Raw genomic sequence first — 13,018 nt, 5'->3', positions numbered from 1 at the left:
GGTAAAACATGGCTAATGAACTCTCAAAGAGCTAGCTTCACCGGATTTAAATCAACAACCTTTATGCATTACATTTCCTAATATTGCAGTTGATTTTGAATTAAAATCTGGTTTAATTCACTTACTCCCTTGTTTTCATGGATGTACAAGTGAAGATCCTCATAAACACTTGAAAGAATTCCATATTGTATGCTCCGGAATGAAACCACATGGTGTGACCAAAGAGCAAATAAATCTTAGAGCTTTCCCCTTTTCTTTGAAGGATAAAGCAAAGGATTGGCTCTATTATCTACCTTCCGGTTCAATAACAATATGGAACGAGATGAAAAGATTATTCCTCGATAAGTTTTTCCCTGCAACAAGAGCTGCCAACATCAGAAAAGAAATTTATGGCATAACACAGTTCACTGGAGAAACATTGTATGAATATTGGGAAAGGTTCAAGCAACTGTGTGCTAAATGCCCACATCATCAAATCTCTCCGCAACTCCTAATCCAATATTTCTATGAAGGATTATTGCCAATGGATAGGAGTATGATTGATGCAGCAAGTGGTGGAGCTTTGGTAGATAAAACGCCTGAAGAAGCCAAGCAATTAATTTCAAACATGGCCGAAAATTCTCAGCAATTTGGTACAAGGGCTGATGGAGCTACAAGGCGAGTTAATGAGGTAAGTACTAAAAATCTTGAAAATCAAATTTCTGATTTAACTGCTTTGGTTCGTCAAATGGCTGTAGGGCAATTGCAAATGGCAAAAGTCTATGGAATATGTTCACTGCAAGGACATCCCACCGATATGTGTCCAACATTGCAACAAGACTCCATGCAAGAAGCTAACGCTCTAGGCGGATTTACTGGTCAATCTCAAAGGAAGTATGACCCCTTTTCTAATCATTACAATCCTGGATGGAGAGATCACCCGAATTTGAGCTATGGGAACCAAGGAGGACAATAAAAGTATCCTTCCGAGAATTTCAATAGACAACCTCAAGCTTCTAATTCAGGTATGTCCTTGGAAGATATTGTTCAAAATCTTGCTAACAATGCTCTTCAATTTCAACAGGAAACAAGGTCAAGCATTCAGAGTTTAGGCAATCAAATTACTCAATTGGCTACGTCGGTTAGTAAATTGGAGGCTCAAAATTCTGGAAAACTACCTTCACAACCAGAGATAAATCCAAAGGAGAATGTTAGTGCAATTTTTCTTAGAAGTGGAAAGGAGATTCCTTCAGGATCGATTCCACTTAAGAAAAGTGAACCGAGCAAGGAAAAGGAAGAAGAAGAAGCTTCCTATAAAGCATCACGTGGGGTAAAATTCGATCCTCCTCTATCTCTTTCATCTCACACGCCATTACCTCCTTTTCCTAGCAGATTAGCTAAGCCAAAAGAAGATGAGTAAGAAAAGGAGATCCTGGATACATTTAGGAAGGTGGAGATAAATATCCCATTATTGGATGCTATCAAGAAAATTTCTAAATATGCAAAGTTCTTGAAGGAATTATGCACAAACAAAAGAAGGATGAAGGAAAAGGAGAAAGTGGTGGTAAGTAAGAATGTGTCGGCCATCTTGCAAAAGAATATGCCTGAAAAATGCAAGGATCTAGGTATGTTTTCATTACCTTGTGTTATTGGTAATATGAAAATTGAGCATGCCATGTTAGATTTAGGAGCTTCCATTAATGTCATGCCATTTTCTATCTATCAAGAATTGAAACTAAATAACTTGCAAAAGACTGGTGTAATGATTCAATTAGCTGATCATTCTTATATTCATCCCCTTGGAGTTGTTGAAGATGTTTTGGTGCAGGTTAATGAGCTCATATTTCCTGTCGACTTTTACATTTTGGAAATGGATGGTAATTCCTCATTAAAATCAGCTTCGATTTTATTAGGACGACCATTCATGAAAACTGCTAAGACAAAGATTAATGTAGATGAGGGTACTCTCTCCGTAGAGTTTGATAGAGAGATTGTTAAATTTAATATTTTCGATGCAATGAAATATCCTAATAATTTACATTCTCTTTGCCATATTGATGTAATTAATCCAATTGTGCAGGAAGTATTTGCAAAAGAAAATATTAGTGATGAGAAAGAATTAGATGCACAATCTAATTTAGAAGTGGAAATTAGAAGCTTGGATTCGGATAAAATTTTCAAACTGAATGGTCATAGATTGAAGATCTTCCATGAGGGTAAAATTGCTTTATGTTCCATTAGTTTTTCTTTGGATCACCTCACTTATTTGGATGACTCAAATATTTTATCATTCCGTCGAGCATAACGACGTTAAACAATTGCGCTATTGGGAGGCAACCCAAATACTTGCTTTATTTTTTATTATTATTATTTTTTTCTTTCACTTAGTTTATTTTGTTTTTAGTTTTTAGTTTTTAATTTCTTTTATAAAAAAAAAATTAATTTTTCTTTTTTCTTTTTTCTGGCAGGAGACTAATTTCTATAAGGCGTGACCACGCCTTGTTCCCAAACATCTCCTGTTCTCTAAAAAAAAAAAAAAAGCATCAGGTTGTCTTCTCATGCTCACAAAGATACCAAAATTACGGGGTTATTTACTTCAATTGATAAATATCCCTATATTATAGGGCTGTTTTCTTATATTAAAAAATTTACCCCTTTTACGAGGCTGTTTTTTCAGACTCGCAATAACACTACTTTTACGGGGTTATTTTCTTAGATTCACAAATATACACGTTTGACGGGGTTATTTTCTTATATTGATAAATATACCCCTTTTACGGGGTCGTTTTCTCATATTAAATTATTATCACTATTATGGGCTTGTTTTGTCAAATTTATAAATTTACACGTTTTACACGGTTATTTTCTTATATCGACAAATATACCCCTTTTACTGGATTGTTTTCTCATACTCTAAAATTAACCTATTTAAGGGGTTGTTTTCTCATGCTCACAAATATACTAAAATTACGGGGTTATTTTCTTCGATTGATAAATATCCCTGTATTATGGATTGTTTTCTTATATTAAAAAATTTACCCCTTCTATGAGGCTATTTTCTAAGGCTCGCAATAACAATACTTTTATGGGGTTGTTTTCTCAGATTCATAAATATACACGTTTTCCGGAGATATTTTCTTATATTGATAAATATACCGCTTTTATGAGATCATTTTCTCGTAATAAATTATTAGCACTATTATAAGGTTGTTTTGTCAAATTCATAAATATACAGGTTTTATGGGGTTATTTTCTTATATCGACAAATATACCCCTTTTACGGGGTTATATTCTCTTATTCTAAAATTAACCCATTTAAGGAGTTGTTTTCTCATACTCACAAATATACCAAAATTACGGGATTATTTTCTCCGATTGATAAATATCCCCGTATTACGGGGCTGTTTTCTAATATGTAAAAATATACCACTCTTACGGGGTTGTTTACTCATATTAAAAATTTTACCGCTTCTACGAGGGCGTTTTCTCAATTACACTACTTTTACGGTGTTGTTTTTTCAGATTCATAAATATACACGTTTTATGGGGTTATTTTCTTATATTGATAAATAAACTTTTACGGGATCATTTTCTCATATTAAATTATTAGCACTATTCGGGGTCATTTTGACAAAATTCATAAATATACACGTTTTACGGGGTAATTTTCTTATATTGACAAATATATCCCATTTACGGTGTTGTTTTGTCAAATTCATAAATATACACATTTATTACGTGGTTATTTTTTGATATTGTCAAATATACCACTTTTACGGGGTTGTTTTCTCATATTAAATTATTAGCACTATTATGGTGTTGTTTTCTCAAATTCATAAATATACATGTTTTACGGGGTTATTTTCTTATATCGACAAATATACCGCTTTTACGGGGTTGTTTTCTTATACTCTAAAATTAACCCATTTAAGGGGTTGTTTTCCCATATTCACAAATATACAAATATTACGGGGTTATTTTCTCCGATTGATAAAAATCCCGTATTACGGGGTTGTTTTCTAATATTTATAAATATACCCCTCTTACGGGTTATTTTCTAGTAAAAAACTTACCCCTTCTACGAGGCTGTTTTGACAGACTCGAAATTACACTACTTTTACTAGGTTATTTTTTCATATTCATAAATATACACGTTTTACGAGGTTATTCTCTTATATTGATAAATATACCACTTTGATGGGATCATTTTCTCATATTAAACAATTAGCACTATTATGGGGTTGTTTTGTCAAATTCATAAATATACACGTTTTACGCGGTTATTTTTTTATATCGACAAATATACCCCTATAATTGGGTTATTTTGTCATATTCTAAAATTAACCCATTTAAGGGATTATTTTCTAACAGTCACAAATGTACCAAAATTAGGGGGTTATTTTCTCCGATTAATAAATATGCCCGTATTACATGGTTGTTTTCTAATATTTAAAAATATACCCCTCTTACGGGGATTTTTTTCATATTAAAGAATTTACCCCTTTTACGAGGCAGTTTTCTCATACTCGTAATTATACTATTTTTACGGGGTTGTTTTCTTAGATTCATAAATATACACGTTTTACCAGGTTATTTACTTATATTGATAAATATACCACTTTTACGAGGTCGTTTTCTCATATTAAATTATTAGCAATATTACGGGGTTGTTTTCTCAAATTCATAAGTATATATGTTTTACGGGGTTTTCTTATATTAATAAATATACCTCTTTTTACGGGATTGTTTTCTCATATTATAAAATTAACCATTTAAGGGGTTGTTTTCTCATACTCACAAATATACCAAAATTACGAGATTATTGATAAATATTCCCATATTCCTGTTTTGTTTTCTCATATTAAAAAGCTTATCCCTTCTACGAGGATGTTTTGTCAGACTCGCAATTAAACTATTTTTACAGGGTTGTTTTCTTAGTTTCATAAATATACACGTTTTACGGGGTTATTTTCTTATATTGATAAATATACCACTTTTACGGGGTCCTTTTCTCATATTAAATTGTTAGCACTATTATGGGATTATTTTCTTAAGTTCATAAATATAAACGTTTTACGAGGTTATTCTCTTATATCGACAAATATACCCCTTTTACCGGGTTGTTTTCTCATATTATAAAATTAACCATTTAAGGGGTTGTTGATAAATATCCCCATATTACGGGGTCGATTTCTCATATTAAATAATTTACCCCTTCTACGAGGCTATTTTCTCAAACTCGTAATTACACTACTTTTACGGAGTTGTTTTCTCATATTCATAAATATACACGTTCTACGAGATTATTTTCTTATATTGATAAATATACCACTTTTACGGGGTCGTTTTCTCATATTAAATTATTAGCACTATTACGGGGTTGTTTTCTCAAAATTCATAAATATACAAGTTTTACGGGGTTATTTTCTTATATCGACAAATATACCCCATTTACGGGGTTGTTTTCTCAAATTCATAAATATAGATGTTTTACAGGATAATTTTCTTATATCGACTAATATACTAATTTTACGGGGTTGTTTTCTCATACTCTAAAATTAACCCATTTAGCGGGTTGTTTTTCCATACTCACAAATATACAAATATTACGGGGCTATCTTCTTCGATTGATAAATATTCCCGTATTATGGGGTTATTTTCTAATATTTATAAATATACCCCTCTTACGGGTTGTTTTCTTATATTAAAAAGTTAAACCCTTCTACGAGGCTGTTTGATAGACTCGCAATTACACTACTTTTACGGGGTTGTTTTCTCAGATTCATAAATATACATGTTTTACGGGGTTATTTTCTTATATTGATAAATACACCACTTTTACAGGATCATTTTCTCATATTAAATTATTAGCACTATTATGGGGTTGTTTTGTCAAATTCATAAATATACACGTTTTACGGGGTTATTTTCTTATATCGACAAATATACCCTTTTTACGGGGTTATATTCTCTTATTCTAAAATTAACCCATTTAAGGGATTCTTTTCTCATACTCACAAATATACCAAAATTACAGTGTTATTTCCACCGATTAATAAATATCCCCATATTACGGGGTTGTTTTCTAATATTTTTAAATATACCCTCTCTTACGGTATTATTTTCTCATATTAAAAAATTTACCTCTTTTACGAGGATGTTTTACAGACTCGCAATTATAATACTTTACGCGGTTGTTTTTTCAAATTCATAAATATACACGTTTTACGGTATTATTTTCTTATATTGATAAATATACCACTTTTACGTGGTCGTTTTCTCATATTAAATTATTAGCACTAATATGGGGTGGTCTTGTAAAATTCATAAATATACACATTTTACGGGGTTATATTCTTATATCGACAAATATACCCCTTTTACGGGGTCGTTTTCTCATATTATAAAATTAACCCATTTAATTGGTTGTTTTTTCATGCTCACAAATATACCAAAATTATGGGGTTATTTTCTCCGATTAATAAATATCCCTGTATTATGGGGTTGTTTTCTCATATTATAAAATTTACTCCTTCTATGAGGTTATTTTCTCTCATTCACAATTACACTACTTTTACGGAGGTTATTTCTCAGATTCATAAATATGCATGTTTTACAGGGTTATTTTCTTATATCGACAAATAGACCCCTTTTACGGGGTTGTTTTCTCATATTATAAAAATTAACTCATTTAAGGGGTTTTTCTCATACTCACAAATATACCAAAATTACGGGATTCTTTTCTCCAATTGATAAATATCACCGTATTACGGGGTTGTTTTCTCATATTAAAAAATTTACCCCTTTTACGAGGCTGTTTTCTCAGACTCGTAATTACACTACTTTTACGGGATTATTTTCTCACAATCATAAATATACACGTTTTACGGGGTTAGTTTTTATATTGATAAATATACCACTTTTATGTGGTCGTTTTCTCATATTAAATTATTAGCACTAATATAAGGTTGTTTTGGCAAATCTATAAATATACAGGTTTTACGGCTTTATTTTCTTATATTGACAAATATACCCCTTTTACAGGGTTATTTTCTCATACTCTAAAAGTAACTCATTTAAGGGGATGTTTTCCATACTCACAAATATATAAAAATTACAGGGTTACTTTCTGCGATTGATAATTATCCACGTATTACGGGGTTGTTTTCTAATATTTATAAATATACCCCTCTTACGGGGTTGTTTTCTCATATTAAAAAATTTACCTCAAACAGACTCGCAATTACACTAGTTTTACGTAGTTGGTTTCTCAGATTCATAAATGTACACGTTTTACGGGATTATTTTCTTATATTGATAAATATACCACTTTTACGGCGTCGTTTTTTCATATTAAATTATTAGCATTAATATGTGGTGGTTTTGTCAAATTCATAAATATACACATTTTATGGGGTTATTTTCTTATATTGACAAATATACCCCTTTTACGGGGTCTTTTTCTCATATTATAAAATTAACCCATTTAAGGGGTTGTTTTCTCATACTCACAAATATACCAAAATGACGGGGTTATTTTCTCTGATTGATAAATATCCCCGTATTACGGGGTTGCTTTCTCATACTAAAAATTTTACCCCTTCTATGAGGCTGTTTTCTCAAACTCGTAATTATACTACTTTTGCAGGGTTATTTTCCGAGATTCATAAATATACACGTTTTATGGGTTATTTTCTTATATTAATAAATATACCACTTTTACAGGATCGTTTTCTCATATTAAATTATTCGCACTTTTATGGGTTTGTTTTGCCAAATTCATAAATATACACGTTTTACGTGGTTATTTTCTTATATCGACAAATATACCCTTTTTACGGGATTATTTTCTCATACTCTAAAACTAACCCATTTAAGGGGTTGTTTTCCTATACTCACAAATATACAAAAATTGCAGGGTTATTTTCTCCGATTGATAAATATCCCGTATTACGGGGTTGTTTTCTAATATTTATAAATATACTCCTCTTACGAGGTTGTTTTCTCATTTTAAAAAATTTACCTCTTCTATGAGGCTATTTTACAGACTCGCAATTACACTACTTTTACGCGGTTGTTTTTTTAGATTCATAAATGTATACGTTTTACGGGATTATTTTCTTATTTTGATAAATATACCATTTTTACGGTGTCGTTTTCTCATATTAAATTGTTAGCACTAATATGGGGTGGTTTTGTCAAATTCATAAATATACACATTTTATAGGGTTATTTTCTTCTATCAACAAATATACCCCTTTTACGGGGTCGTTTTATATCATACTCATAAATATACCAAAATGACGGGGTTATTTTCTCCGATTGATAAATATCCCCGTATATGGGGTTGTTTTCTCATATTAAAAAGTTTACCCCTTCTACAAGGCTGTTTTCTCAGAGTCGCAATTATACTACTTTTACAGTGTTGTTTTCTGAGATTCATAAATATACACGTTATATGGGTTATTTTCGTATATAGACAAATATACCCCTTTTACAGTGTTGTTTTCTCATATTATAAAATTAAGGCATTTAAGGGGTTATTTTCTCATACTCAGAAATATACAAAAAATTACGGGGTTATTTTCTCCGATTGAAAAATATCCCCGTATTACGGCGTTGTTTTCTAATATTTGTAAATATATCCCTCTTATGGGGTTGTTTTCTCATATTAGAAATTTTACCCCTTCTACGAGGCTGCTTTTCTAGATTAGCAATTACACTACTTTTACGGGGTTGTTCTCTCATATTCATAAATATACATGTTTTACGAGGTTATTTTCTTATATTGATAAATATACCACTTTTACGGTATCGTTTTCTCATATTAAATTATTAGCACTATTATGGAGTTGTTTTCTCAAAATTCATAAATATACACATTTTACGGGGTTATTCTCTTATATCTATAAATATACCCCTTTTACGGGGTTGTTTTCTGAAATTCATAAATATACACATTTTACGGTGTTATTTTCTTATATTGACAAATATACCACTTTTACGGGGTCATTTTTCTCATATTAAATTATTAGCACTATTATGGGGTTGTTTTCTCAAATTCATAAATATACACGTTTTACAGGGTTATTTTCTTATATCAACAAATATACCCCTTTTACGGGGTTATTTTCTCAAACTCTAAAATTAACCTATTTAAGGGTTGTTTTCTCATGCTCACAAATATACTAAAATTACGGGGTTATTTTCTCCGATTGATAAATATCCTCGTATTATGGGGTTGTTTTCTCATATTAAAAAGTTTACCCCTTCTACGATGTTGTTTTCTCAGACTCGCAATTACACTACTTTTACGGGGTTGTTTTCTTAGATTCATAAATATACACATTTTACGGGGTTATTTTCTTATCTTGATAAATATACTACTTTTACGGGATCATTTTCTCATATTAAATTATTAGCACTATTATGGGGTTGTTTTGTCAAATTCATAAATATATACGTTTTGAGTGGTTATTCTCTTATATCGATAAATATATCCCTTTTACGGGGTTATTTTCTCTTTTTCTAAAATTAACCCATTTAAGGCGTTGTTTTCTCATACTCATAAATATACCAAAATTATGGGGTTATTTTCTCTGATTGATAAATATCCTCGTATTATGGGGTTGCAATAAAAACATAAAAACGCCTAAAAGACTGTCAAAATTGGTCAAAAATTGCACTGGGAGGCCACACAACCGATCAACTATTTGCTTGTCTGATTCGGCTCTGCGCACAACCGATCAGTTGTGCACTGTGCCGATCGGCTCTACAGTTGCAGAGTCTGACTCTAGTATTGATTTGTGGCCTAGATATACCTATGGGCCTCCTCACTTCCTCACATGTGATTCTACACTTTAAAAAGCCAAAAATATGTCTCAAAAGAGTGCCAAAAGCCTACAAGCTCTCCTCAAAACCCTAACAGGTGATGATTGGATTGAACTTAGCAAATTCCATTTGATTATGGGTTTCTCCATTATGTTGTCAACTTTTGATACCTAATAGACCATGTCTTTAGATTCAACGGGCAAGAGTTGTGCCCCATGATTGAAGATTTCTCTGCTATTCTTGGAGTTCCCATGGATTATGCAAATCTCATCGCCCTGCCAAAACTCAATGAACCTTTTCTTAGCAAAATAGTGGAATTGATCAACGTGCCCCCAACTGAGGTACTTTCCTATTCTATTGGCAAGTAAATTACCTTTACTTCACTAATCTCTTACTATGAAAAGAAGGAAAGGGGCATACCATCCTGATTCGAATGCTGGGCTATTGCCTTTATGCTCAATTTCTACTGATTTCTCCCTAGGGAGAGGGAGATATCAGAATTGTTGGCATTATTGACCAGATGGAGCATAGAGCAAATCCAATTCTAGTCATCTTGGCTGAAACTATCATTGGGTTAGACATGTACAAAATCTATCAACGGTTTGGTGGCAGCCTCATTCTCTTATAAGTATGTAGCCAAATCTCTTTTCTTTTAATATTTATTGTTTGCCTTAGTTTTTGCCTAAGCCACCCTTTCAGATTTTCAATTTTGCAGGCTTTTTGTCTTAACTTTTACCTAAGCCGCCCTTTCGGGTTTTCGACTTAGCAGACTTTATTTTTGCCTAAGCTACCTTTTCGGGTTGTTAGCTTAGCTTATTTTTCTTCCTACACATTTGAGTGGCCAAAATGCATTGCTATATGCCAATCTTGATCTATGAATATGGATTAAGTTACATTAGAGAATTAACATTGAATTAAGGAGTTTAATTCATAATCTATATTCATTGCCAACATGTTAGGAACCTTTTGGGTCACACACTAATAGGCTATAAGTGAGGTTTAAAATGAGCCTTATGCTTTAGGCTTAAACTCATATATATTGGGCCTAACTAAATGTTAATTAATTAAGAGTTAAAGGCCTATGATGGGTTTATTATCCATGAATTAGTTCTTATATTAATTAAAGCCTGACTTAAAGTATGTTAGGATTTTATAGAAATCCTAAACCTATAAGGACTTTGATTAAAGGCCATATATATAGAAAGAGATGCATATGGGGCGGTAAAGGTTAACGAAGAAGGTTGGTGTCACATCTAAGAAAGAAAAATATTTTCTTTGAGATACATACTATGGACGGCGGTTTCGGGCACGCACCCAAGTGTCTTTAGCGACTATGGCACTGTAAGGCTTTTCAACCTAATCAGGAACATGCTAACTAGTCACTAAGACCAGCGTAGAGATGGGAGTCGCCACTTGGGTAATCGCCGACACACTTTTACTAATGATTGGCATTTCTCAGATTTCATAAGGAAGCTTACACCGCAAATCTAGAGATTGATCCAGAAGCCTACTTCCTTTTTTATGTATATTAGTCTTTAATTTTATTGTTTAACAAATTATTCTCTACAAACACAAGTAGTTCATACATAGGCATACCAAATAACACAGATAATTTACCTAGGTCTACCCATTTTATTCAAACCCAGCCCATATTTGAGTTACTTTATTTTACAAATTAATTATGTATATAGCCCATCTAGTCTAGCCCATTACAAGTTATACTTTTTGATTTCCAACCATTAGGCCTAATGGAGTACTTATTATGACAAGGTCCATTTTATGTGAACCTAAGATATGCCAAGGACTACTAAGTCTACTTCAAGTTTGGAGTTTAAGCCAATTAATGTTGATTAGCCTATTAGACTACAGTTTTCATGTTAGGTCCGATTTTAGCCATAATTCTATATGGCCCATTTTAGTTAATCAATCACAACACATATTTAACTATATAGAAGCAAAAAAGAAAACAAAATAAGATGTAGGAAATAAATCTAACTACCAGCCTACAACTAAAATTGCGTAAGAAAAAGCCCTAAAATCTAATACAATACTCAAGATTGATAAAAATATATAAAAACTTGATAAAAAGCCAAAAATTGGGACAAAAAGTCATAGAGCCAATCGATATTAGACATAGAGCCGATCAATATTCAACTTGTCAGTGTGTTCCTCACGTCCCCAGAGCCAATTTTCACATGTATAAGGGGTAAAATTTGATTAGATATGAAAAAAATAATATAGAAACAACATAAATCAATTGATTGATAAAAAAACCCTAAAAACTAATACAAAATCCTAGAAACTAAAAAGTACAACAATTACAACAAAAAAGTTTAGCAAATTAATCATATAATCTTATTAAATATATTTAGTTACTGAATCATAATGAAAAATAAATCTAATCATTAATCATATACATGTAACTAATCGGATTCAAAACCTTAATTTGCAATTTTATTAGATTCAGAAACCTAATTTTCTTATTATCTAATTTTAAAACCCAATAAATTAAAAACATGCAGATTCATAAGAAACCCTAATCTCATCATTTTAACCATAAAAAATAAAACCATAACAGTAATCCTAATCATGTTTCCAAAAAGGATAAAATAGTAAATAACAAAATAGAAAAAACCAATTTAGGATGATGATGGATGCATGTTTATGGAAACTCTCATGTTGTCACCGTAGTTGATGGTTCTGCGAGCCTTAAGTGATGAAGATGCAGTTGAATCAAAAACTAGTTGGGAATCTAGTGCTGGATGTGATATTGAAAAAAAAAAGCTTTTATCGATTAAAAGAAGGTTTCCAAATACAGTTCTTTCTTCAGTAGCCTTCTTTTCTTTGTGATCTAAATCTTCTACCTAATGAAGAATGATAATCGTTCCTTTCTTTTGTCAATATTGGCTTCTATACTCTCTGGTTCTCTTTTGCTTTTTCTCTGTTGATTCTTGTTATCCCCCCCTAAAGCCTAGATGCCTCTTTCTATTTATAAAGGTAGGGTTTCAAAGAAAACCCTAAAGAAAATGATAATCTCAAATAAGAGTTGATAAATATCCAAATTTAATTCTTTAAATTTAAATAAATATCATTAAAAATCCATGATTATCAAAACCTTCTAGAATTTGTATATGCACGTAAAGTAGTCAGGAAAAACAACGTCGAAGTGAAAAAGCCTCAATCGGCACTGTGTATAGCCAATTGGCTC

General features: G+C 31.8%; 1 non-coding gene across 1 annotated transcript; it reads right to left on the bottom strand.

Annotated features, from left to right (window-relative positions):
* Window positions 1-370: 370 nt before the first annotated feature.
* Window positions 371-477, bottom strand: LOC112534898. The gene has a single exon (XR_003079126.2). It is a non-coding gene; the product is annotated as a small nucleolar RNA R71 (small nucleolar RNA).
* Between the last annotated feature and the right edge of the window lie 12,541 nt (window positions 478-13,018).

The sequence above is a fragment of the Ricinus communis genome, chromosome 1 (assembly GCF_019578655.1).
Source record: "Ricinus communis isolate WT05 ecotype wild-type chromosome 1, ASM1957865v1, whole genome shotgun sequence".
NCBI lineage: Eukaryota > Viridiplantae > Streptophyta > Magnoliopsida > Malpighiales > Euphorbiaceae > Ricinus > Ricinus communis.
This window is presented reverse-complemented; position numbering and strand designations above follow the sequence as displayed.